At 59.1% G+C, this 24,463-nt stretch overlaps 1 protein-coding gene across 23 annotated transcripts in view; it reads left to right on the top strand.

Moving 5' to 3' along the window:
* PLEKHA6 (pleckstrin homology domain containing A6) overlaps nucleotides 1-24,463 on the top strand; it is a 146,011-nt gene that overhangs the window by 39,797 nt on the left and 81,751 nt on the right. For 2 of the 23 annotated variants that reach the window (XM_070055150.2, XM_051821182.3), the window contains exon 1: nucleotides 24,049-24,372. The exons of 19 other annotated variants lie outside the window; for them this stretch is intronic. The gene's annotated coding sequence lies outside the window, so the exon portion shown is untranslated. Of the gene's footprint in view, nucleotides 1-575; nucleotides 702-16,388; nucleotides 16,442-24,048; nucleotides 24,373-24,463 lie in introns of those variants that run through there. 2 more of the 23 variants (XM_051821185.3, XM_089311357.1) reach the window with 2 other exon arrangements.

Raw genomic sequence — 24,463 nt, 5'->3', positions numbered from 1 at the left:
TCATTCATGTGGTCTTGGCGTGGCGGGGGCATCTCGGATTCTTCACAGAAGTCTGCCTGCTCCTGCCTGGGCGGGGCCAGTCTCTTGTTAATGGCACCCCAGGTTTACAGGGCGTCCTTGCTACTGAGAGCCCCGGGTGTGAGCTGAGAGCAGGGACCGCGGTGACTGCCTGGGGCCACCCAGCCGGCCAGGAGCAGAGCCAGGGTTAGAGTTTCAGCAACGTCGGTTCAGTCTCACCGAGACCTGGGCTGGACTGAGGCACTTGCTGGCCCACTTCCTCAGGGCCTGAGAGCCAGTGGTCAGCCTGGCTTCGGTGACCCTGGGCCCTGGGGTCCCTGAAGACAGGAGAGAGTGAGGAGGTGGGAGGCGGCCGTGGCCCAGAGGCAGCAGTGCCTTGGTCATCTCGTGACTGCCCCGCGTGGGCATGAATATGGAACGAGCACCTTGACCCAACGCTGGGTTAACCCTCTGGCCCCTTCAGCAGTGTGGCCCCAGCAGGCGGGCTCTGGGCAGGCTCCTTTGGGCACCCGTGATTGGCCACTTGGTCTGGGGCGGCGTCTCGTGCTGCTGGTGCCCCGCCCTCCAGAGGCAGGTGGATCAGTCCTCAGGTCTCTTCCCGGAGCTGCGAGGAGGTAGGAAAGGGACCATTTGGGGCACGAGGTGTGTCTGATCCCTGGCTCCTGCACAGCCACCCCGGGCCGGTAAGGACAGGTTCCCCCTGGGAGCCCTGGACTGGGCGCCGGGACAGGGGAGGGCACCCAGCTGACCACTGACTGGGTGTACTGTTCCTGGGCCTCTCCAGCCCTGCTCCATCTTTCTCCCCTCGCTCCTTACTGTGCTTTCCTCCCCCATTCTCCGTCTTTCTCTCCTCTCCCTTCTGCTCTGAGTTATTCTCAGCAGATCGGAGCTCTGCCGCAGGCAGGTGCGACGTCTTCCCCTCCTCTCCTTTCTCAGTGCCCTGTCGCTTTCTCCCTGGGGCCTCTCTGCTCCAGAACCCGCTCCCCTCCTCTGCTGGGAGCCCTCAGCAGGAAGTGCTATGGGAGGGAGCAGCCTGCAAGGTGCCAGATGTTTACCCAAGGTGGGGTTGGCTGGGTCCTGGGTCCTGGGCTGGGCTGGGCTGGGGCTGGGGCTGGGGCTTCTGTGGCCACGTCCTTCCCGCCACTCCCGCCTCCTCCACTCCCGCGTCCCTCTGCCGGCAGCCAGGGGAGGCAGAGGGCAGCGAGGCCTCGGACCCGGGGTCCGCAGCTGCTGCTCTGCCCTGCTGCTGCTGCTCCTCTGGCTCCAGGGCACTGAGAGGCCAAACTCGGGTGGAGCTGGAGACGCACTTGGCTTTCAGCCCTGAGCCTGGGTGGTCTTGGGGAGGACGGGTGTTGGATTTCACTGCAGGAGATTGATGGTGGCCCCCCACAAGCGTATGGTGGGGTCTTGGGAGGTTGCTTTCTCTTAGGCAGTACTGAGCTTACTGCTGGGAGAGGCTGCAAGGGGCTCAGGCCCTGCAGAAGGAGCTGCAGTGGGGGCAGTGGCGCTGCTGGGAAGGGCAGGGTGGCCTGGAGCTGCTGTCCAGGTGTTGTCTGCACGGGGAGCCTGGGGCCGGAGCCAGCAGCCTGGCGGGGGTGGGGAGAGCCTTGCACTGTGGCCTCAGTGGAGGCCACCAGAGGCTCTGGGTTGTATTCTATGAAGCTTTTAATAATCACAGAAGATGTCAAATCTGGGAGCGGAGAATCACGTCACTTACCCCAGGTGCCCAAGCTTCAGCCGTTTGAAGTTGCCCGTGGCCGGTCTTGTTCTGGAATATTCCAGGTCCTTTGCACCCTCTGACGATTTCTGAAGCAAACCCTGGATGCCTGTCATTGTGTCACTCAAGATAAGGACTCCTCAGAAAAGCACCCAGCTGTCCATATCGCATCTACCTAAGACCAGCAGTTCCCGAATATAAATATACAGCCAGCACTTCTACCTTCCTGATTATCATCCAGTTTTCCCCCTAATTTTCCTTTTTAAAGAAAAGATTTATTTATTTGAATGGCAGAGCAACAGAGGGAGAGAAAGAATCTGTTATCTGCTGATTCACTCTCCAACTGGTTGCGACAGCTAGGGTTGAGCCAGGCTGAAGCCAGGAGGAGCCACAGACTCAATCTTGGCCTCCCACGTGGGTGCAGGGGCCCACATACATCAGCCATCTTCCACTGCCTTCCCAGGCGCGTTAGCAGGAAGCTGGATTGGGAGTGGAGCAGCTGGGACACAAACCAGCGCTCTGATATGGGACTATGGGGTGCGGGCATTGCGAGTGACAGCTCAACCTGCTGCGCCGCAAAGCTGGCTCCTAGGTTCCCTGTTTAATTTGGATCCGAATCAGGCCCATGCATGGCGATTGCTTGGTGTGGCTCTCCCGTTGTTCCTGATCCGTGCGTGTTTTCTCTTTCCCTCCAGTCATGATTTGCTAAAGAATGTGGGTCATTTGTCACGCAGTTTTTCCTGTTCTGGATTTAGGGGACTGCATCCTCGTTAGTCATTTCACATGTCCCACTGTCCCTGGATTTACTGTAAGTGCAGTTAGGGTTAGAGCTTGATCAGGTTCCGTTGCCGTCAGTGTGTTTATTGAGGGGTCAGAGACCAGGATCCACTCGTGTGCGCAGGGACCAGAAGCAGAGCCTGTCTGGTTGTTTCTCTGCCTGTGATGTTGGCGGCCCTGCAATCACTGGCTACATCCATTAATTCATTATCGGCTAATTGCGTATTAATGGCACTCTCTAATTAGACCTGGCTTCTTTGATCTCGCAGTGAGGGATCTGTTGCCTTGGACAGAGGCCTCCTTCTCCGGGAGGTGTTGCTGTGGAGGCTGGGACCACACTGTACTAGGCTGGCTCCTCCCTGCTCTGCTGGCCGCGCTGTGCGTGGGTAGGGCAGGGGCCCGTGAGTGCTGGCAGGACGTCCTAGAAGCGGTCCTTTGCTTCATGACTCAGATTGCAAGTCTCTGCTGAGAGGAACAGGCAGGGCCTGCGACATTCCCAGTAACTTTACCAGTTGTCTCAGACACACACTGCAGGGGCCAGAGCTGTGGCATAGCGGGTAAAGCTGCAGCCTGCAGTGCCAGCAATGCCAGCATCCCATATAGGCGTCAGTTCGAGTCCCAGCTGCTCCTCTTCTGATCCAGCTCTCTGCTGTGGCCTGGGAAGGCAGTACGAGGTGGCCCAAGTCCTTGGGTCCCTGCACCCACATGGGAGACCCAGAAGAAGCTCCTGGTTCCTGGCTTCAGACTGGCGCAGCTCCAGCCATTGTGGCCATTTGGAGAGTAAACTGGCAGGTAGAAGACCTCTCTCTATCCTCTCTCTGCCTCTGCCTCTGCCTCTCTGTAACTCTGCCTTTCATAAATAAGTAAATCTTTAAAAAAGAAAAAGAGACACTCTGCAGTTAGCTCGAGGCACACTTCAGCCACATTAATGAGATTAACGCTCTGCTCTGATGCAGATCCTCCCTGGCCATCTCCTGTCCCACACCCGCACCTCTTTCTGCTGTCAGCGGCCTGATAACAACTCTGTATTTAATGAACAGCTTATAGTTTACAGGGTGTTTGCGTGTGCACACACACACATACACACATACCGTGAAGCTTTGAGATGGGCTTGCGTGGTGAGGGTTGTGACCACAGTCTCTAGTGGTTTGGCCTTGGGAAAGTTAGCTAACTTCTCTCTGCCTCAGTTTCTCTACCTGGCTCCTGGAGTACTGGGAGTCCTGAGTAAGCCAATGCAAATGAGGAGCACAGTGCAGTGCCCAGGTGGTGGTGGGTGCCAGTGAGCATCAGCTGCTGCTGTTGTGGGCACGGCGTTTAGCTGCCCGAATCTTGGCCGCTACCCAGAGGTGCGCACGATTGGAAGTTCACTGTGTATCAGAGGAGGGATTGTCTATTATCTGTCCCAGCATCCATCAATAAGGACACAAAGCGTGATAGAAGTTCTTTTTCTTTTCTTCCTGGCCAGGGACGTCAGAAAGTAGCCCTGGTTTGGAGGGCGGTGAGGTTGTCCAGCTGGGTCGTGGAACTTGCTCTCCACTCAGTGAGACAGAGGATATGCTTAGAGTGGCCAGGAACGCAGCCACCTGGCTCTGGGACACCTGCTCTGTCCTTTCCTCAGGAAAGGGAGCGAGTGGGGCGGGAGCAGGGAGGGTGTGCAGCTTGGCTCGACCTGCTCTTGTATTTTTCCCAATCCGAGGCCTGGGCCGTCTCTTGCCCTTGAGGAGGCCCTGGGTCTGGGGAGCCAGGTGGATGTGCCCGGCCCCGGGGAGCCCGTGGTTCCCTTGGTTCTGGCCCATCTGCCGGTGCCGATCAGAGCCGGAGCTCTGCAGGTGGAGAGAGACACACAGCAGCCTGCTGCGGAGGTGCCGGCCAGCTGTGGCGTTCCCAACCCTCTCCTGGGCTTCAGTGGGCTGGGGGCCCCGGCCAGGAAGGGGTCCTGGGCAGGGCGCACGGGCTCAAAGCCCACTGGCTCTGCACAAGCTCCTGTGCCTCTCCCTGGGCTGGGCACTGGAGACACAAGACACCCTTTGTGGGTGAGAGGGAGACAGAAAGGGAGGCGCTGGGGGTGACGGGAGGAGCTCTCCGTGCCAGCTGGGAAGGAGAGAGGCAGGGGACAGGGCTTGAGGGAGGCATCGGCTCCGAGCGAGGGAGGCCAGGCCCCAGCGAACGAAAGGGCAGGGACTGCTGTATTTCTGTGCCTCCGGGCTTCTGCCTGTCGCATCTGCAAGCTGCTTCTGTCGCTGGGAGCTTGGCCTTGTGACTCAGGCACGTGAGCAGAGAGTGGAAGGAGAGACTGAGAGGCAGAAACCCAAGGCGCAGCTTCGTCCAAATTCCCTGCTACAGAGACGGCTGTGCTGAGCCGGCTCCATGCAGACTGTTCCCTGCCTCAGCACGGAGCCCAGGGCCTGCGCCCACTTGGATCCCCCAGGAAGGAGGGAGCCAGCTGAGGACATGGTGGAGAGAGGGCACCGAGCGGGGTCAGATGGGACTGCCCAGTGCCGCAGTGCCGGTCCAGCACTGGCGACAGAACTGAGGGCACTTGTGAAATAGTACAGAATGGACGGCTGAGACAGTGAAGGGGAGGGGTTGACTACTTTCTTCTGGGACCCTTTTCATCTTGCAGCTTGATCCATAAGGCTCCGGGCGCACACGCTGTTTGCTAGAAATGAGAGTTGCAGTCAGACCAGCCTCTACCGGCTTTTGGCCTCTCTTCCTCCCATGGCTCTGCACATCCCCGCAGTGCTCCCGGGCGGGGTGGGTGGGGATACGGGGTGAGGGCAGCCAGGCAGAGTCATCGGAGCAGGGCGTGGAAGTGCCTCGGGTGTCAGTCTTTGGCGCCCTCCTGCCCCTCCGTGGGCTCTAAGCCGGGGTCTCCGTGGCCTCAGCGTCTCTCCACCTGCTCATGCCCTCCGGTCTCTGTGAGCTCAGGGGCACAGGAGGGCCTGGGCTGTGTGTCAGCTAGCAGGAGGGGTGTGTGCAACTGGAGCTGCCCTGGGGCAGGTCGGCCACAGCAGGACTGGACCTGCCGAGTGCTCAGGGCCTGCCTCGCAAAGCCGCTTAGGGGAAGATGATGTGGATTCTGGCTAGCGGAAGCTCGGCTCACTGAGCTGGGTTCATCAGGGAGGAGGCCAGGCAGCTGTGGGCTGGGGAGCCTCACGGGCAGAGGGTCTGCATGTTGAGGGCTTCAGCAGCCTGGGGTCAGCTGTCCCTGCCTCTCCTTGAGCCCCTCCTCCAACCCCTGTTTGCCCAGGCTGCTGCTTTCCCAGGTGCGTTAGCAGGGAGCTGAATCAGAAGTGTAGCAGCTGGGACTTGAACTGGCGCTCGTGTGGGATGCTGGCGCCGCAGGCTGACTTACCCAGTTCGATTTTGTCTTCCAGATAGGAAGGCAGCTCTTCCAGCTCTCTGGAGGAAGCAGAGCCCAGCGCAGTCAGGGGATGCCGAAGCCGGCACCTCACACTCAGCCTCCTGAGCCCGGGGCCCGAGCGCGCGCGTTTCTGAGCGCGAAGATTTTGTGTAGTGCCCGCCGGTTCTGTGTCCAGCCAGAGACTTGTTTCTCTGTGAGTCCTGTCGTAGGGAGGCTGGTTTGTCCCAGTTTGCCTGTGGCTGTCCTCACTTTTGCACCTAAATTCCTGTTTTTCTCGACCCCGTTAGGACGTCTGCATGTAGCCCAGGTCCAGGGAGCATTCCTTCCTGCCATTCAGCCTCTGTGGGCGGAGCCCAGGGATCCACACACAGGTGCTGGCGGAGTTCTCACCTGCCCTGTCCCTGCGGCTCCAAGACAAGTTGGTGGCATTTCTCTACTGGTGATGGGGGGAAGCAGAGCACAGCGGGGGGGGAGGGGTGGCTCCTTCCTGTCCATCACTCAGCACTGCTGGCAGAACGTGCGTTTCTGCTGCTCCTCCCTCCTAAGCAGCTCCCAACGCATTCTCTGGTCTCCTTCACCCTCACCCAGTCCTGTGCCAAAGGATGGAGACACAGGCTGGGGACACAGCCACACACCCACCTTAAAGATGTATTTCTTTATTTGAAAGGATGAGTTATAGAGAGGCAAGGGGCGGGGGGAAGAGAGAGAGAGAGGGAGAGAGAGAGAGAGAGAGAGAGAGAGAGAGAGAGAATATCTTCCAGTTGCTGGTTCACTCCCCAAATAGCCACAATGGTTGGAGCTGGGCCAGGCTGAAGCCAGGAGCCTGGAACTCCACTTAGATCTCCCACATGGGTGGCAGGACCCCAAGGTCTTGGCCGTTTGCTGCTGCTCTCCTGGGTGCAGTGGCAGGGAGCTGGATTGGAAGTGGAGCAGTCAGGACATGAACTGGTGCCCATATGAGATGTCGGTGTGGCAGACAGCAGCTTAACTTGCTGGCCATAATGCTGCCCCCTCAACCCTTAACAAAAAAAAATTTTTTTTTGTTTAGTTAGAAGGCAGAGAGGAGAGAAAGAGAGAGAAAGAGAGAGAGATACAGAGAAAGATCTCCCATCTGCTGATTCACTCCAAATGCCCACAGCAGCTGGGGCTGGGCCAGGTTGAACCCAGGAGTCAGGAACTTAATCTGGGTCTCCCACATGGGTGGCAGGAACCAGTTACTAGAGCCATCACCTCCTGCCTCTAAGGGTGCACATGAGCAGGCAACTGGAATTGGAAGTGGAGCCAGGACTCAAGCCCCAGCTCTGGTAGGGGCTGCGGGCTCCCCAGGCGACATCTCACCATGCGCCGGGCGCCTGCCCCGGCAGATCGTTTTCAGTAAACAGAAAAACTGGGGCCAACGCTGTGCCCCCACTGCTGCTGTGGTGCAGCAGGTTAAGCTGACGTCTGTAACACTGGCACCCAGTATGAGCGCCGGTTCAAATCCCGGCTGCTCCACTTCTGATCCAGCTCCCTGCTAATGGCCTGGGAAAGCAGTGGAAGATGAACCCAGTGCTTGGGCCCCTGCACCGACATGGAAGAGCTGGAAGAAGCTCCTGGCTCCTGGCTTCAGCCTGGCCAGTCCTGGCTGTTGTGACCATTTGGGGAGTGAACCAGCGGATGGAAGATCTGTCTCTGCCTCTCCCCCCTCTCGGTAATGCTTTCAATTCAGTCTTTTTAAAAAACCAATACACGGAGCAGCTGAAACCTTGGAAGTCGCGCAGGCTGCTGGCCTCCTGGGCTCGGCGTTGCCTTCCACCCTGGCAGCTTCAGACGTGACACCTTCAGCTTTCGGGACGCCTGGGGTGGTCTGTGCACCCCGCATCACTTCTGAATCCTGCCGCTCCCGGGTGAGACGGCCCGGTCCCAACACAGGGGTTATCTCTTGCTCTTTGGTTCCTTTCCTCGCTTGCCCACAGCGGGCCCTTCCTCTCCCGGCATCGCCTCCTTTTCCCGTTGCCCAGCGCCCCCGTCCGTAGAGCGGTTATTCATGGACCCCCTTCTTCGTTCTCTTTCTAAGTCTTCGCAGCCTCTTGTTGTCCCTGGTGACAGATGGGCTCCTTCTCCCTTCTCCCCGCTCTCTGCTTCAGCCTCTGAGACTCCAAGAATTTCCTCCATCTTCCGTCCTCTCAAAGCCGTGAGCCACAGCAGTGGCTGGATGCTGGGGTCCCAGAGAGGGCCGGGGAGGTCCTGGAGCTGCTAAAGGACACCCCGGCGGCCGAGGTGGCTGATGCAGAGCAGGGCCCAGGGCAGCAGGGCGACCGCAGGCCTCTCTCAGCACTCGTCGGAACACTCATCCAGCGCTTGTAACTAGGCGGGAGTGATGTTGCGGGGGCAGGAGCGCGTGACCTGCGCCTGGCTGCCGTGGTCAGGAGCACGGCGCTGGAGTCTGTCTGTCCAGGTCCTGCCTTGCTGCCTCTGAGCCAGCTGTTTGGCCTCCTTCTGTCTCGGTTTCTGCGTCTTCAGGAGGTTTCGGCAAGGGCTGCCTGAGAAGGTGGTTGTGAGGATGGGTTGCCTGACCCGAGCACGCACACAGTGAACGGCCATCATAATTCTGTAGCTCCAGCCTTGGCCGTTGGCCGCTCTGGTTGGCTGATCGCTCACTGGACAAGTATGCATCGAGGGTCCATTGGGGGCAGGGATACAAGAGTAACCTTGTTGAAGCTTTGCAATCACACGGGCGTTGTCCTACACGCGATTATCACGTACACTTCACTTCTTCCCCTGACCACTTGGCAGTGACCATGGTGGGCACGTGGGCCATCACTGTGGTCCTGATCTCACTCTCCATGGCTGTCATCTGCCTGCTGTGGGGCTCAGCCCCTGGCCTTGGGAGTTCCGTGGGTGGCCCGGCTGTTGACCGGCTGATGGCCCTTGGACAGGCAGCGTCGTCCTCTGGGCTGTGGTGTCCCTGTTTCTAAAGGTGCAACAGCACGACTCTTGGAAATGTCAGGTGCTGCGATGGTGCAAAGGGGAGCAGTCCTGGCACAGGGCCCATAGTGCACAGGCAGGCAGGGCCTGAAGACAGCTGACTAGAGTATAGCACTTAGCATGTAGTGGACACACAGCGGATGCCAGGTGCATTGTTGTCAGACAGATACAACATCTGTGGCTGCAACGCATATGAGTGCAGAGGGGGTTGAGTTCCAAGGAGAGGCAAGGCAAAGGCAAGATGGGTTTGGCCATGGTTTATCAGGGAGGGCTTCCTGGAAGAAAAGATTTGGATTTAGGATGGGAAGAAGAACTTGCATTGGCAAAATGATGCTCGCTGGGACAGAGCGCTCGTGTGTGGCCAGTTAGCTTGGTTGCAAGAGGAGGGGGTTCCCAGCAGAAGGGAAGGCGTGGAGTCAGGATTGGCGTGTGCATGGGCGGTAGCACGGTTTTGGGAGAGGACAGTGCTTGCTGGGAGAAGGTGGGGAAGCGTGTGGGGAGGAGGCCACAGGCAGCACATTATCTGCCGTCCCTGGTCAAGGGAAGACCCCAGTGGTGATAGATAGTGTGGGTGGTGGCCTCCGGGTTGAGTCTGTAGGCTGGCCCGCTGGCACCAGATGCCACCTGCCACTGCTGGCACTTTGAAGGTGGCGAAAGCTTGCCGCCAACTGTCTGAGGCGCGTCCCACGGGCCCCTGAGGCAGGCGGGGAGGGCCTGGCTCACCGGAGCCCTGGGAATTGCTGTTGCAGTGGGGAATAAAGGATTGGGGGGTTTCCAGAAGGATCCCTGGGTGGCTCGGACTACAGTCACGCACTTGGGCTTGAGGTTAATCGATCACTTTTCCTTCCATGGGTGGCCATTGATTATGAATGTGCCGTGGGCCACAGGAGGCTGAGGGCAGGGGTGGCCGGATGGCCCCGGGTTCTCTGCAAACTCCACTTCCTGCCAAGAGACCTTGAGCAGAATCCTAGCCCGAAACCCCTCTGGTACCACTCTTCTCACCTGTGCAGCCGAGGAACGATGGCTTTTGCCAGGCTAATCTGAGGCTCAGCCTAAAGCCCTGAGGCCGGTGCCTGGTAGCACACGGTGAAGTAGCACTCGGTGAAGTGCTCGGTCAGTGGAAGTACCTCGGGTGTTCAGCTTCTCCTGGTGTTCGGGGGGCCTTTTGCTAAAGGACCGGGGGTAGGGCCAGCCCGGCAGAGCCCCAGTGCCGCAGGCAGGGCCTCTGTGTCTGGCCTGTGCACTGGGGTGACCAAGCACGCGTGCAGTAGGTGTGTGTCCTCGTCCGCAGGCTCACAGTCTGCAACCTAGAGAGACAGCTTCGGAAACGGAGAACTGAGAAGGCTGCTACCACGCGAGGGCAGGGCAGGGCAGGGGGTGCCTGCCTGGGTGAGGTCGGGGGGGGGGGCTGTGGGGGCCGGTTCAGGTGGAAGCTTAGGGCAGGCCTGGGGTGGGGATGGGGTGGGGAGCCATTCAGGCAGAAGGTGCAGGGCGCACGTCAAGGCGGCGAGGAACTGGATCAGCATGGTCAGGGCTGGGCTACAGAGAATGCTGCAGGAGGCGGCGGGCGTGGAATGTGTGGGAAGGGCCTTTGTAGCCCTGCCCAGGGGATTGGACTTAAGGCTTTAACATTACCAAGGGCGTGGGACCTGGTCAGTTTCCTTCCTCCTTCCCTCCTCTCCTCTCCTACTCCCCTCCCCTCCCCTCCCCTCCCCAATCGGGCCTGTGCAGACACAGGAAAACCGGAAAGGCATGATGGCTGTGGGGTCAGAAGGAGAGTTCCGTGCTCTCGGCTTCCACCAGTCTGTGGATGTTACGTGACCTCTGTCCACGTGGGCAGCCACGCCTCTGGCTGGCAGCAGCAGCAGCCTTGGCCGCTTAGGGAGCCTGGTGTGATGGAGCCTGGGCCTCCCCTACTTCCCCCCACCCCAGTGCTTTGGCCCAGAGGAGAAGCCACAGGATCCCCTAGGCTAGGCCACCGCAGCGTGCCTTGTGCTTAGTAGGTCTCCATGAATGCACAGAGCCAGCCGCCAATGCACCTGCCCTGGGCCGTGTGGGGAGGGGGTGGGGATCTGATACTTTCTGGAAAAGGAGGAGTACGGGGCTTCACAGGGGTTCAGTCCAAGAGGGCTGTCTCTCACCTCCTGACCCCAGGACGTCCGGAGAGAAGCTAGGCTGTGGGGTCACGGTTTCCCGTGCTTCCGTGAGTCCTGCGGGTACCCAGCATGCTGGGGGAGTCCCCTCCCATGCAAGCCACATCTCCCCGCCTCCTCCCAGCCCCTGGGGAGGCACAGCTCCTGCCGTGGGAACCCAGATTGGGGAGCGTGGCTCGGGTTCCTGCTGGTGTCAGCTCCTCACCAGAGAAGCACCCCCAAAGCTCACGCCAGCCCCGGGGTTGGGGGTCCAGCCTGTACAGTGGTCTCTACTCTCCTATACCCATTCCCGGCACCCGAAGCAGGACAGGAACAGGAGCGAACACCGGGCAGGAGGGGCAGGAGGCCGCGAGGACAGAGGCAGCTGGATTCTTGAGCTGGGAAGGAGGTGAGGACGATGGGGCAGCAGCGTCCGGAGTGAGCTCCTGGACACTCGTCAGGTGCCCTTTAGTTATAACCTGACCGGGCGCGGGGAGGGCAGCCGGTCCCCGCTGGTCCCAGCAGAGAGCCTCGTGCTGTGTCCAATTCTGCTGGCTTGGGCTGACGTCATCTTCCGGTGCCTGCTCCCCCTCCCTCCCGCCCCGCTTCCCTCTCACTCCCCTTCCTCCAGTGCCTTCCTCTCCTCCTCCTCCTCCTGCCCCATCCCTCCCTGCTTCCGCAAGCCCTTTTCTGAGAAACTTTTAGATGCCGGGAACTCGGAGGGCCAAGATGCACGAGGCATGGCTGCTGGCCTCAAGAGCTCAGAACTACTGGGGGGGGGGGGGAGCTGCAGCCGCAGCCGCTCAGAGGCACCTGCGTGAGGTGGCAGGGAAGTAAAAGGGGGGGGCCGCTTCTGCTGGGCAGGGAGAGAAGTCCAGCAGGAGCGCCCCGTGGCGCCTGGCCCTGCTCACACGCGTGTTCCCGTGACCAAGCCTTTCATGTCCTTTTGTCTGTGTCCCCAGTTCTTAAAAGCACACCAGATGCCACCACACGATGGTAGGTCCACGTTAAACCCTGGGCTCTGCCCAGTGCCCGCCCCCTCCCATCAGAGAGGGCAGCAGACACAGGCACTGGGCATTTCGGAGGAAGTGGTCCGTCAAGCTAACAGGACAGAAACACCTGCTCCCAGTGCTGGCCGATTTCTTGAGTAAGAGCAAGGACTGGGGGCCTGGCAGCGGCGGGGAGAGTTCATCCCAGCCCCGGGCCACTGCTGTCTCTTTTTTCCTCTCCTCGGAAGGATTGGCTCGGTCCAAGGTAGCACACGTGGGGTTTCAGAGATGAGCTGAATGCCGCGTGCGTTGGGGTCCAAGTGCAAAGAGAACCAGGGCAGGCTGGGAGAGCCGGGTCCGCTAGGAACGGTGCAAGGGAGAGGGCCTGGCTTCCTGCTTCCCCGTCCCTGTCGCCCCGAGCGCTTGCTCCCAGAGGGGCCTCTGGCAAGGCCTGGGCCCCGCGGGGCTGCAAAGCCGGGGATTCTTGCTCTGCGGCCGACCATGCAGGGGATCACCTGAGACAGGACAGGAAAGAGCCAGGTCTTCCCGGTGGGGGTGGGGGTGGGGGTGGGGGGACTGAATCCCCTCTGGCGACGGCTGCACTGCTCAGGTTAAGCAAGCGTGCAGCGTGCTGCTGGTGAGGAGCCCGTTCACCGAGCGCCTTGTCTCCAGCTGTGGTAGCAGCATGCACTGGGCTTCGTGGGGACCCGGAGGTGGCAGTCTCGGAATCCAACCCACTAGCAAATCAGATTGCCTGGTTTTGGAGTGTGTGCGTGGGAAGCCACCTCTTGTAGGCAAGGCCACCTCTTCAGTGGCATATCTGTCCCCGGCCTAGCTTTTCCCACTCAATGCAAGAAGCCGGCGGCGTAGGGAAGCAGTCGCTGCAGTACAGGGGGCACAAAGCTCACCTCCTGGCCCCGCCACTTCCTGCTTTGCAGGAAGGTAACCACTCTGGGCTTGAGCCTCCCGGTGGTAAAACAGGGGCACTGATACCACCGTGGGATGTGTGTGCGTTAAACGAACAGAATTTAAAAAGCGCAAAGCACCGTCCGGTCAGATGCTTTACCGTACACTGCTCAGACTCTGGGTCTTTCCTTTAAGCCAGGTGGACAGACACCTGCCTATACTGGGGCTGCGTCTCCGTGCGTGCATGGTCTAGACAGAGACCCTTCTTGGTTTTCATATCTTCTGTCCAGCCGGCAGATACTCACCTTGTGAGCAAGGGTGCTCATGCAGTCGTGTGTGTGTGTGTGTGTGTGTGTGTGTGTGTAGATGCATGAGACGCCACTTTCACACAGCCCGAGGTGCTTTCCCAATCTCTCCACATAGATAACCGATACAGTCCTTGGAACAACTGCAGGAGGTGCGTGCTGTAGCGCAGAAGGACTCCCTGGCCCAGCCAGGATTCTGACTCTGTGTGTGTGTGCACACGTGTGTGAAATAACACTCATGCTTAGCAAGGGCAGTGCATGCCATTCTCAGTTCTGTTCATTAAAAGAACAAAGCGGGTCGTGACTTAGCAGGCTGATTCCCAGCCCACGGCCCAGAGCCCCGCAGAAGGGGAGAGGGGATTTGGGGGAAGCTCCTGGAGCCACGGCCAGCGGCCCTTTGCTCAGTGGGGATGGCTGGCGGGCCCCTCGTGCTTCCCGGCTGTGCCAAGTCTGAAGAGGGGGCGTGGCTGGCCGAGGCGGCGCTGCTTCCTGGCCGGCAGTTGCAGCCCTTAAGACAGGGAGACAGAGAGCTGAGGGTGTTGCCTGATGACGGCGGGCGGTGGTGAACTCACGGGTGCTCATCAACAGCACCCGAGCTTTCGCTAGCTTTTTGGAACATTTTTATATCTATCAAGTTCGTTTACAATTGAAAAAGTGGACTTGGGGAGCCTAGCTTCCAGTCCGTCGCAGGGGCGAAGGAAGCGGGGCACAGAGCTGGTCTGTGACTCGTGCAGGGCTCGGGGGAGGCAGCGTGCGGCTCTCCTGGCTCCGTCTGGTGATGGATCCTGGGTCAGACCAGGAGGCCGCTTGACCTGTCTGGGGCCCGTCATTTCTGCAGCCCCCACTGCCGTTGGTGAAACACGGAGAGTGATTCCCAGCCTGGGCTGGCCAAGTGCACGGGCTGGCGAGAAAGCAAGGAGCTGTCCCCGTCTGCCTTGCAGAGCCATTGGCATCCCAGGGGCTCCGACTCCCACGCTGCTTTCCCCCGCGAGGCATGGGTTTCAGTCAGTACGTTTGGTATCTGTATTGACGTCCCCTGTGGGGAACAGGCTTACGTTCCAATCAGCCAGATAAAGGTTAACCAGACGGTGGCAACCAATGGAAATTGTGACCTTTTTTTTTTGGGGGGGTCTTCCCTCCCTGGATGCGTTGGTGATGCCACTGTCCCTTCCAGGTCAGCTCGGGGGGCCCTGCCAGCTCTGGGAACCCACCCTGTACTGGCACCGGGCACCAGGGCTCGCCCGCCGGGAGCACCTCTCGTGGCCCTCTCCGGGCACCCCCACGGTCTTTCCCTGCAGCTGCCTCCCTGAGAGCCCAGCCTGGGTTCTGGTGGGGAGAGGGAATGCACTGACACCCACTCCCGCATCCTTACCCAGCCCGGGCCTCTCCTCCCTGCCGCAGCCTCCCACTTCCTCTCGTGGTTTAAAAAGTTAGGAAAATATTTTTCAGAGCTCTTGTTGCCCACGAAGGATTCCAGCTTCCTCCCAGGGGGACGAGGGGCATCAAAGATCGCTCTATCTCTTGATCGATGAAAAACACTGATGGAGCAGGAGCCCTTCCAGGCACTGCGCTGTCTGCGTCCTGGGGCTGCACGGTCTGGGCCCCAGACACCCTCCCACCTTGGTTCAGGGAGGAGGACGGGCGAGGTCGTGGCTCCGGCACTTCCAGCCGTGCGTGTGCGTTCCTGTGATGCGTGTGGCCGCAGCCGAGCCCTGACCTAGACGAGGGGCCCCCAGGCTCTCAGGCTGCACCCCCAACCTCTACCCCAGGGCTCCCCGCGTGGGTCTGTTTCTCTCTGTGTGCAGTCTCTAGAGCGGAGCTGCGTGGAGGGCAGGGGCCACACCTTGCTCATCTCGGGCTCCAGCGCTGTGGCTGCCCAGGCCGTGGCTGTGGGATGAGTGACCAGCATGCAGGCTTTCCACAGGCCGTGGCCCTTGAGTGTGGCCTTAAAGCAGTGTCCTGCCCGCCCTGGGAGCGTGGGGTTCGGCAGGCGTCTGGGAGGGAGTCCCGAGATCATCAGCCCGGCAGGGTCTGGAGGGTGGGAGGAGTGGGCCGCCCTGGGACCAGGCGAGGGGAAGAGGCGGGGCCTCTGGGAAATGTGGGCTGGAACCTGAACGCTCTGAGCTGCCCAATAAGACCATACTGGGAAGATGAATGGGGATGCCCTGGGGGGTCCTTGGGTGTCCAGCGAAGGAGTCAGGCAGGGGAGGGGGCGGCTGCCGAGAATTCCTGAGCAAGACCTTCAGCCGTCGCCTGCGGGGGAGAGACGGTTCTGTTTTTAAAGCCCTGCGGCAGAGTTATCACTTTCCTCTTATCACCCGCTTCATGCTCCTTGGTGTCTAACCTGAATCTCTCTTGCTGTCATCAAAGTCTAATTTGTGTCATAGGAGTTGGGAAACAGCTGGATGGAGACTCGTTTTTCCATTTCTGCCAGAGAGAACCTGTGTACCTTGGTGGAGCAAGTGTGCCAGGGTTCTGGGCCACAGCGGCGGTGCTGTGGGGCGTATGAGGGCGCTGAGGCCTGTGCTGATCCCCCCAGGGGTATGGATTTGGGGGTCATTGACGCCCTTGTGGGATGAGAAGCCCTGGGTTTGTGTCTGGGATGCTGCCCTCCCCCAGGCCCCGTGACTGGCACAGGTGCTGTGCCTTCGAGAGGTTCCTGGGCATCAGGACAACTTTCTCTACCTCCCTGCTGTGTTTCCAGGGGCGAGCTGTGGTGGTAGAGGCCTCAGAGCCTGGGGGTCGGGGCCAGGAGGAAGAAAGGCCATGTCTCTTGGGGCGGGGTCCCAGGAGGCCAGGCCCGCCCCTGAGGCAGCAGGTGTCTGCTTCCCTCCAGGCTCTGGGTTAGGCTGTCCCAGGGCTGGGGCAGGGCTGGGGTGGAGCTGACTCCATCGTGTCCTCCAGGGGTCCTCGCGGGCAGTCGTGGCCCGTCCCTGCGACCTGCAGCCACACTGGGAGGCATTCCAGAGACTTCAGTTTCTAAAAGAGGAAGCTTTTCGGGCACAGGGCATCTCTACCCACCCCCCCACCCCCCCGGCTCCCAGGACAAGTGGAACATTCCATTGAAAGGGTGAAGCTGGAACAGGTGAGCCATGGTGCGGGCATCAGGCCTCAGAGACACAGGTGTGGCTGTGCGAGGCAGCACGCAGCTACCCACCTCCTGCCTGCCGTCTTCTCGACCGCGCTGAGGGCATCTTGTTTCCTGTGCCCCGACCCCAAGGTGCCAGGCTGGCAAGGTGGAGCTCAGGGATACCTCTGGAGGCCAGGTAGGAGGACATCCACCCTCCCAGGTGGGGACGCTCACTCCCCACTCACCAGGGCTGCTGTGTCCCAGTTCCAGGCGCTCCCAGGAACAGCACCCCTTGGGGGTGTGCAGACAGAGCATCTGTCCCAGGCCAACAATAGGGACCCGGGAGGCTCAGGGTGGGAGGTGCCGTAGAGGATCCCCGGGGGGACGCTCAGTGGGGTGGCTGGACAGGTCTCTGTACTTCCTGCTGAGCGCTTAGACACCTACATGGCGGGCGCTCTGCCAACGACCACGTCTCCCAGGAAGGCGACAGATGAAAGGGTGCCAGGTGAAGGGGTGGGAGGCAGAGGGTCCGAGACAGCGGGGATTTCCTCCCCAGAGGCTGAGACAGGAGCACAAGGGTCCAGCCTGTGTTAGCTCCAAACTCCTGGCTGCGGCGTGCCCTCATGAGAAATCGGGGGTCCATCCTGCTGTCCGGGCAGTCACCCGGGGGCCAGAGGAGCCCAGGGGTGTGCTGGTTTCTGGAGCTGGGCGCCGTAGGGTGGAGGGCAGCAGGTGCTTCTCAGACAGCCAGGTGGGGCGCTCTGACGGTTGTGTGGCAGCCTCAGGGAGCCCTTGAGCCCTGGCTGGGTGGCCCCGCTGCTGCGAGAGGGCGGCCTCTGGCCAGGGACCACAGGATGCTGGAGGTGTTTATCCGGTCCCTGCTTCTGACCGGGACGATGGAGGATCGTCTCTGCCCGTGTGGGGGCAGGGTGCGGTGCGCACAGCTGGTTGCTGTCCTGGAAGCTGTGTGTGGTAAGGCAGAGCCGGGTAGGCCTGCCTGTGACTTCGGCTTTGGCACTTGCCAGCCGTGTGACTTAGCGCGAGCTGGCTGAGTCTTCTACTTGCGAGTTCTCTGTGCTGTTAAATGGAGCTCTTGCCACTTCCCTCACAGGGCTTCTGTGGGAAGTGAGCGAGATAATCTGGGGGTGGGTGCTGAGTCTAGTGGTTAGTGCGCCTGCATGCCACGCCAGAGCACCTGGGTTCAGTCCTCGGGGCCAGCTCCTGACTCCAGCCTCCCGCCGATGCACACCCTGAGAGGCAGAGGTGAAGGCCCAGTGCCTGGGCTCCCGCCACCCACAGGGAGTGAGCTCCTGGTTCCCGGCATTGGCCCCAGCCCAGCCCCAGCTGTGGGAAGCATTTGAGGAGTGAACCAAAGAGTGGGAGTTCTCTCGCGCTCTCTTGCTGGGTCTCAAATAAATAAGATTTAAAAGGAGACGGTCTGGATAAAGTGCCTGTCCGGGGCCGGCCCGCGAGCCAGGGTTTGCATTGTTAAGTTGCACCATGTAATGTGCGTCGTGGACGTGCAGGACAGCAAGCAGGTAGGCATGTGGGATCATTGTAGAACATAGGGTGCCCCGAGTTGAAGGCTGTTAGGACCTCCCTGGCCGTGGGGCATTATGACATTCCCCGCTATAAAGAAATACAGCGTTCCCCCGCACAGCGTGGCCGGGTGTTTTCCTGTCGGGAGGCAGGGAACGGAACTGTATTCAGTTTCATCCAACAAACGTTTCTGAGCAAAGGTATTTCCAGTTCCCAAGAGTCCACGATTTTGTGTCTTTAAAAACCGTTTGAACGTTCTGGAAGGAAGAAATATTTGGAAACGGTTGTATTTGGCAGTTTTCATCAGATTTTTGTTCCGCGCTCAGGAAGTCTCGATCGGTTTAGTTCCAGAACGAGGAACAGTGGTGGAGGGAGAAGCGCGTTCCTGCAGCCCCTTTCACGTGCGGGCTGCTGCCTCCGCCAGCAGCCAGCGGAGTCCCTGGGGGAGTTCAAGTGCGTGTGCGCGATTGTTTGCATGCTTGCTGTGAGGCCTCCCGTGCCCTGGGCTGGGGGTGGCCCACGTCCTGCCGAGATTCCCTCCCCAGGGGAGGCTGTTGCCCTGTGGCTGAAGCGCCAGGGGTGCAAGCAGGGGAGGTGTCCCCTGGGGCTTCCTGAGCACCTTCTCCCAAGCAGAGCCCCTTTCTCGGGGCCCATTCGTGACCCCGCCACCTTTCTCCCCCTACGTGGTTTTGGCTGAGATCCTAGCCAGGGGCGTTGAGCTGTTGGGCATCCTTGCTCAGCTGTGTGTCCCAGAACCAGCTCTGTCCCAGCCGGGTCCCTGCTGGGGGGCGGGGAGAGGGTCAGCCCGGCGGCCACTGGCTGCTCCCCCAGCTACGAGGCACCAACCACAGTGAGCAGTGAGGTCCGAAAGCCTCGGCCTTTGTCGGGGAGTTGGCTTTGCCCAGGTAGGAAGCGGAGGGTACAGGCAGGACGTGAGGTGGGAGAAGGCGTAGTGGCAGTGCTGGGGTGGGCGGAGGCTCATGGCTGTGCGCCGATGTGGTTACTGTCGGGGTGAGGGGCAGGGCTGGCAGGGAGCAGGGCGAGCCTGGTGGCCAGAGCCCGTTTGATAGACTTCGTATTGATGTTAACACTGAGAGAATCTCGTGGGGGCTACTGAAAGTCATTTTACAGAGAGGCAGAGGCAGAGAGAGAGAGGTTCACGCCCCAAATGGCTGCAGTGGCCGGAGCTGGGCCAATCTGAAGTCAGGAGCCTGGAGCTTCCTCCAGGTCTCCCACATGGGTGCAGGGGCCCAGGCATTTGGGCCATCCTCCACTGTTTTCCCAGGTACATTAGCAGGGAGCTGGATCAGAAGTGGAGTAGCTACGTCTCAAGCTGGCACTCATATGGGATGCTGGCACTGCAGGCTGCAACTTGACCTGCTGTGCCACAACGCTGGCCCCTAAACATTGTTTTAACCTGCATAGGCTGCAGTGTTCAAATGTGCTGAAGAGTGATGGTCTCCCCCCTGCCGCATCTCTGAGCTGCCCCAGCCCCCTCCTGGGGATTGGTCACTGTCACCAGTGTCCACTGCATCCTTGCTGAGACGCTCTAAGCCAGGGCTGGCCAACTACAACCCGACCAGATCTTGCCCACTGCCTACTCTCCTGTGATTTGTGAGCTAACAATCATGTTTATAAATATATACATATATATAATACATATATTATATATAAGATATATTTAAGATTTATATATTTAAGATTTATTTATTTATTTGAAAAGCAAAATTACAGAGAGAAAGATAGACAGACAGAGAATCTTCCATTCGCTGGTTCACGCCCCAGATGGCCGCAATGGCCAGAGCTGGGCCAATCCGAAGCCACAAGCCAGGAGCTTCTTCTGGGTCTCCCACAAGGTGCAGGGGCCCAAGGACTTGGGCCATCTTCCACTGCCTTCCCAGGCCACAGCAGAGAGCTGGATGGGAAGTGGAGCAACTGGGAGTCAAACTGGCGCCCATATGGGATGCTGGCACTGCATCCGGGGTGGCTTTACCTGCTATGCCGCAGCACTGGCTCCCCACAAGTAGTTTAAAATTTTTTTTTTTTAAATTTGAGAGCTCTCATCCAGTGATTCACTCTCCAGATGCCTGCAACAGCAGCTGGAAACTTGGTCAGGGTCTCCCACATGCGTGGCAGGGACCCAGATATGGAGCCTTTGCCTGCTGCATCCGGGGTCTGCATCAGCAGGAGGCTGGGATCGAGAGAGTACCCGGATGGAGTGTGGGGGTCCCAAGCGGTGCGTTTACAGCTGTGCCCGACACCTGCTCCCACAGAGCCCAGTTTTACTGAAACACAGCCGCTCTCGTTCATTCAGACTCGTTCACTAATGCTCACCTCTCTTTGAAAGTTTTCTTAAGTTTATGGCTTTTGTTTGAAAGGCAGAGTGGCAGCGAGTGGTCTTCCGTCTGCTGGTTCGTGCCCCAAACGTCTGCAGCAGCCAGGACTGAGCAGGCAGAAACTAGGAGCCCAGCACTCCATCTGGGTCTCCCCTATGGACAGCAGGGACCCAAGTACTTGAGCCATTACCTGCTACCTCCCGGGGGATGCGTTAGCAGGAAGCTGGGTTGAAAAGAGAAGCAGGACTCGATCCAGTGCTCTGACGTGGGATGTCGGCATCCCACGCGTGGCAGAGCCCAACACAGCACCACGACGGCTACCCCAGGCCCCTCTTCCCTTAACAGTCCCTGCTGCTTTCCCTCAGGACGGCAGAGCTGGGTGGTCACAGCGGAGGCCACGTGGCTGGTGAAACTGACCTATCTACAGTCTACGGCTTCACCTTTTTCTGACTCCAGCTTCAGGCAAATACTCATATCCCCACTCTGGCAGCTGTACAGTATTTCTTTTTTTAAAAAGATGTATTTATTTATTTGAAAGAATTAGAGGGAGACACACATGCACACAGAGAGAGAGAAAGGTCCTGCATCCTCTAGTTCACTCCCCAAATGGCTGAAATGGCTGGAGCTGAGCTGATCTGAAGCCAGGAACCAGGAGCTTCTTCCGGGTCTCCCATGCTAGTGTGGAAGCCCAAGCACTTGGACCATCTTCCATCGTGGGCCATAGCAGACAGCTGGGTCAGAAGAGGAACAGGTGGGATTGGAACTGACGCCCCTATGTGATGCCCGCACTGCAGGCAGTGACTTTACCTGCTCTGCCACAGTGCTGGGGCCCTGTAAATTGTTTCTTAACCCAATTGGAGTTGTACTAAATTAATTCTACTTTCTTTTTTTTTTAAATATTTATTTATTTATTTGAAAGAGTTACACAGAGAGAGGAGAGAGAGAAAGAGAGAGAGAGAGAGGTCTTCCATCTGATGGTTCACTCCCCAATTGGCCGCAATGGCTGGAGCTGCGCCGATCCCAAGCCAGGAGCTTCTTCTGGGTGCAGGGGCCCAAGGACCTGAGCCATCTTCTACTGCTTTCTCAGGCCATAGCAGAGAGCTGGATTGGAAGTGGAGCAGCCAGGACTCGAACCGGTGCCCATATGGGATGCCAGCGCTTTAAGCCAGGGTGTTAGCGCCAGCCCCTCTACTTTCTTTTTAAAAACTATTTATTTATTTAGAAAAGGAGAGTTCAAGAGAGTAGGGAGACAGATCTTCCATCTGCTGCTTCACTCCCCAAATGTCTGCAGTGGCTCAGACTGGGCCTAGTCGTAATCAGGAGCCAGGAACCCCATCAGAGTATCCCACGTGGGTGGCAGGGGCCCAAGCACTCGGGCCATCATCCACTGTCTTCCCTGGAGTATTAGCAGGGAGCTGGATGGAAAGTGGAGCAGCCGGGACTTGAACCGGCACTCCTATGGGATGTCGGCGCTGTAGGCAGCGGCTTAGCGCAGTGTGCCACAAGGCAGGCCCAGTCCCACTTGCCTTTACTGCGTCTTGGAGTCAGTTCCACATCAGTGCTGTAGCGCTCTTGCTCTGAGGGTAGTCAGTCTTAACCGTAGACCTGCTGGGCCCAGGGGCAGACTGGTTATTTGTGGAAATGCCCACCGGGTGGCTGGGTTCCCGGGACTGGGGCTGGGAAGCCTGGAGGTGGCAACGTGAGGGATGCCGGTGGGGAGGTCTTCAGTGTGAAGCTCTCCGTGACCTTGGCCGCCGATGAGTTTCCCCCAACAGAAGTGAAGCATTGCGTTCTGAGCCCTGTGCAAAGTGAACTGTGGGTGTTAGCAGTCAAACTGGCAGGCAGACAATGAGGAGCGACGTGACGCCAATCCCTGGGGCAGGCGCATCCCATACTGGAGCGCCCTGTTCAGTCTCTCACTCGGACCCCTGACTCCAGCCTGGGAGGTTCAGGTGACAGCTCCCTGCCACCCAAGTGGGAGACCTGGATTAAGATTCCGACTCCCGGCTGGCGCCACGGCTCACTAGGCTAATCCTCTGCCTGCGGCGCTGGCACCCCTGGTTCTAGTCCCAGTTGGGGCGCCGGTTCTGTCCCGGTTGCTCCTCTTCCAGGCCAGCTCTCTGCTGTGGCCCGGGAGTGCAGTGGAGGATGGCCCAGGTCCTTGGGTCCTGCACCCCATGGGAGACCAGGAGGAAGCACCTAGCTCCTGGCTTCAGATTGGCGCAACACGCCAGCCGTGGCGGCTACTTGGGGGTGAACCACAGAAAAAAAAACAAAAAAACAAAAAAAAAGGAAGACCTTTCTCTCTGTCTCTCTTTCTCTCTGTCTAACTCTGCCTGTTAAAAAAAAAAAAAAAAAGATTCCAACTCCCAGGGGTTGGTGTTGCGGTGTAGTGGGTAAAGCCGCCTCATGCAACTCTGACATCCCATGTGGCTGCCTGTTCATGTCCTTCCTGCTCCACTTCTGATCCAGCTCCCTGCTAACGCACCTGGGAAAAGCAGCAGAGGATGGCCCAAGTACATACTTCGGCCCCTGTACCCACGTGAGAGACCCAGATGAAGTTCCTGGCTCCTGACTTAGGCCTGGCCCAGTGCTGGCCATTGCAGCCATCTGGGGAGTGAGCCAGTGAATGGAAGATCGAATTCTCTTTTTCTAACTCTGACTTTCTAAATAAATCTTAAAAAAAAAAGATTCTGGCTCCAATCTTCAATGTGGCCCAGCCCTGGCTGTTGGGAGCCTTTGAAGAATGAACCAAAGGATAGGAGGTTTCTGTCTGTCTGCTTCTCTCTCTCTGCCTTTCAGTGAATTAAATAAATAAATAAATAAGTAAATATTAAAGCAATTAGCTGGGGGCCGGCACCGTGGCATAGTGGGTAAAGCTGCTGCTTGCTGTGCCGGCATCCCTTATGGGTACCAGTTCAAGTCCCAGCTGCTCCACTTCCGATCCAGCTCCCAGCTAATGTGCCTGGGAAAACAGTAGAAGATGGCCCAAGTGCTTGGGCCCCTGCACCCATGTGGGAGACCCAAAAGAAGCTTCTGGCTCCTGGCTTCAGACTGGTCCAGTGCCGGCCTTTGTGGCCATTTGGGGAGTGAACCAGCAGATGGAGGACCCCTCTCTCTCTCTCTCTTTTTCTGCCTCTGTCTCTCTGTAACTCTGCCTTTCAAATAATAAAATAAATCTTTAAAAATATAAATAAAAGCCATTAGTACCTTCCTGAGTTGGAGGGAAGCCAATGAAAGGCAGCGTGGAATAGTGAACGGAGCAGGGAGGGCGCCGGGGGTTTGTGGGTGCCTACTGTGTGCCTGCTGCTTTGTCCCCGCCGCTCGGATCCTCAGCTGACTTCACACAGTAGGTTAGGCGATCCCCCCCACGCCGTGACATATTACAGCATGCGTGCCCCGGACTGTGGAAGCCCTCTCTCTCCAAGCTGCCAGCAAGATGCAGGGGCCGCCGGAGTCCCTCCCGGCTCTGCCGTTGCTTCCTCCCGGCCTGAGCTCTCTGAGCTGCAGAGGGAGGCCTGCGTCACCCCACTGCTCTGGCCCCCTCCCGTTCTCACCTGCCTACGTCCTGTCAGGCTGGTAATGTGAGGGCAGGGGTGACCCAGGAAGAGGGACATGTGAAAAACAGAGAGGAGAGGATGGTGTGCTGAGCTCAGTTGTCTTGTCAGATCCCCGGGACGGCAGGAGGAAGAGTCTAAAAATCTCTTCCCCTCCCCCGGCTGGGACCTTGCTCATCGCCCTCATTGCTCCCTGCACCACTTGGGCACCTGGACTTGAACCCCTGGAGGGGGCCGGGGCTGGGAGGGACTGCACCTGCCAGGACCCTGGCCCCGGGGCTGCGTGGCGGGGCTCCAGGCGCCTGGAGCAGCTGCCTGCTGTCGCCAGGCGCGGGCGGGGCGGGAGCCGGGAAGGCGAGGGCGGGGAGCTTCAGCCGGAGGAGCCGGGGGCGTGAGTGTGTGTGTGCAGCGCCTGGCCAACCTGCAGTTTCGGATTTCAGACCCAGCCGTGCTGGGAGACCTTGCGCGGGTCTTCAGTCAGCGCCGGAGCAGGGAGAGGGCTGAGCCGCGAGTCTCGCCGGAAGGCTGGGGGAACTCTGGCTCCCCCGGCTCTGTCCTCACCTCCTTCCTTCTCATGGGCGCTGCATCCGCCTCCCTTGACAATTTTCTCCCGTCATCGTCGGGGAGCGTCGCTTCTCTCCTTCCCGGTCGGCCCTCTGCATCTCCCAGCCGGGTCCCCACCTCCGGCATGGAAGGTAAAGTCTGGGGTCCTGAGGGTCTCAGCCAGCTGTACAGACTTTGAGTGGTGGGGACAGGGAGAAAGACACACACGCTGGCGCAGGGGGA

The sequence above is a fragment of the Oryctolagus cuniculus genome, chromosome 13, assembly GCF_051225735.1.
Source record: "Oryctolagus cuniculus isolate XC-2025 breed Fujian yellow rabbit chromosome 13, ASM5122573v1, whole genome shotgun sequence".
Classification (NCBI taxonomy): Eukaryota; Metazoa; Chordata; class Mammalia; order Lagomorpha; family Leporidae; genus Oryctolagus; species Oryctolagus cuniculus.
Note: the sequence above shows the minus strand (reverse complement) of the source record. Positions and strands in the feature narration are given on the sequence as shown.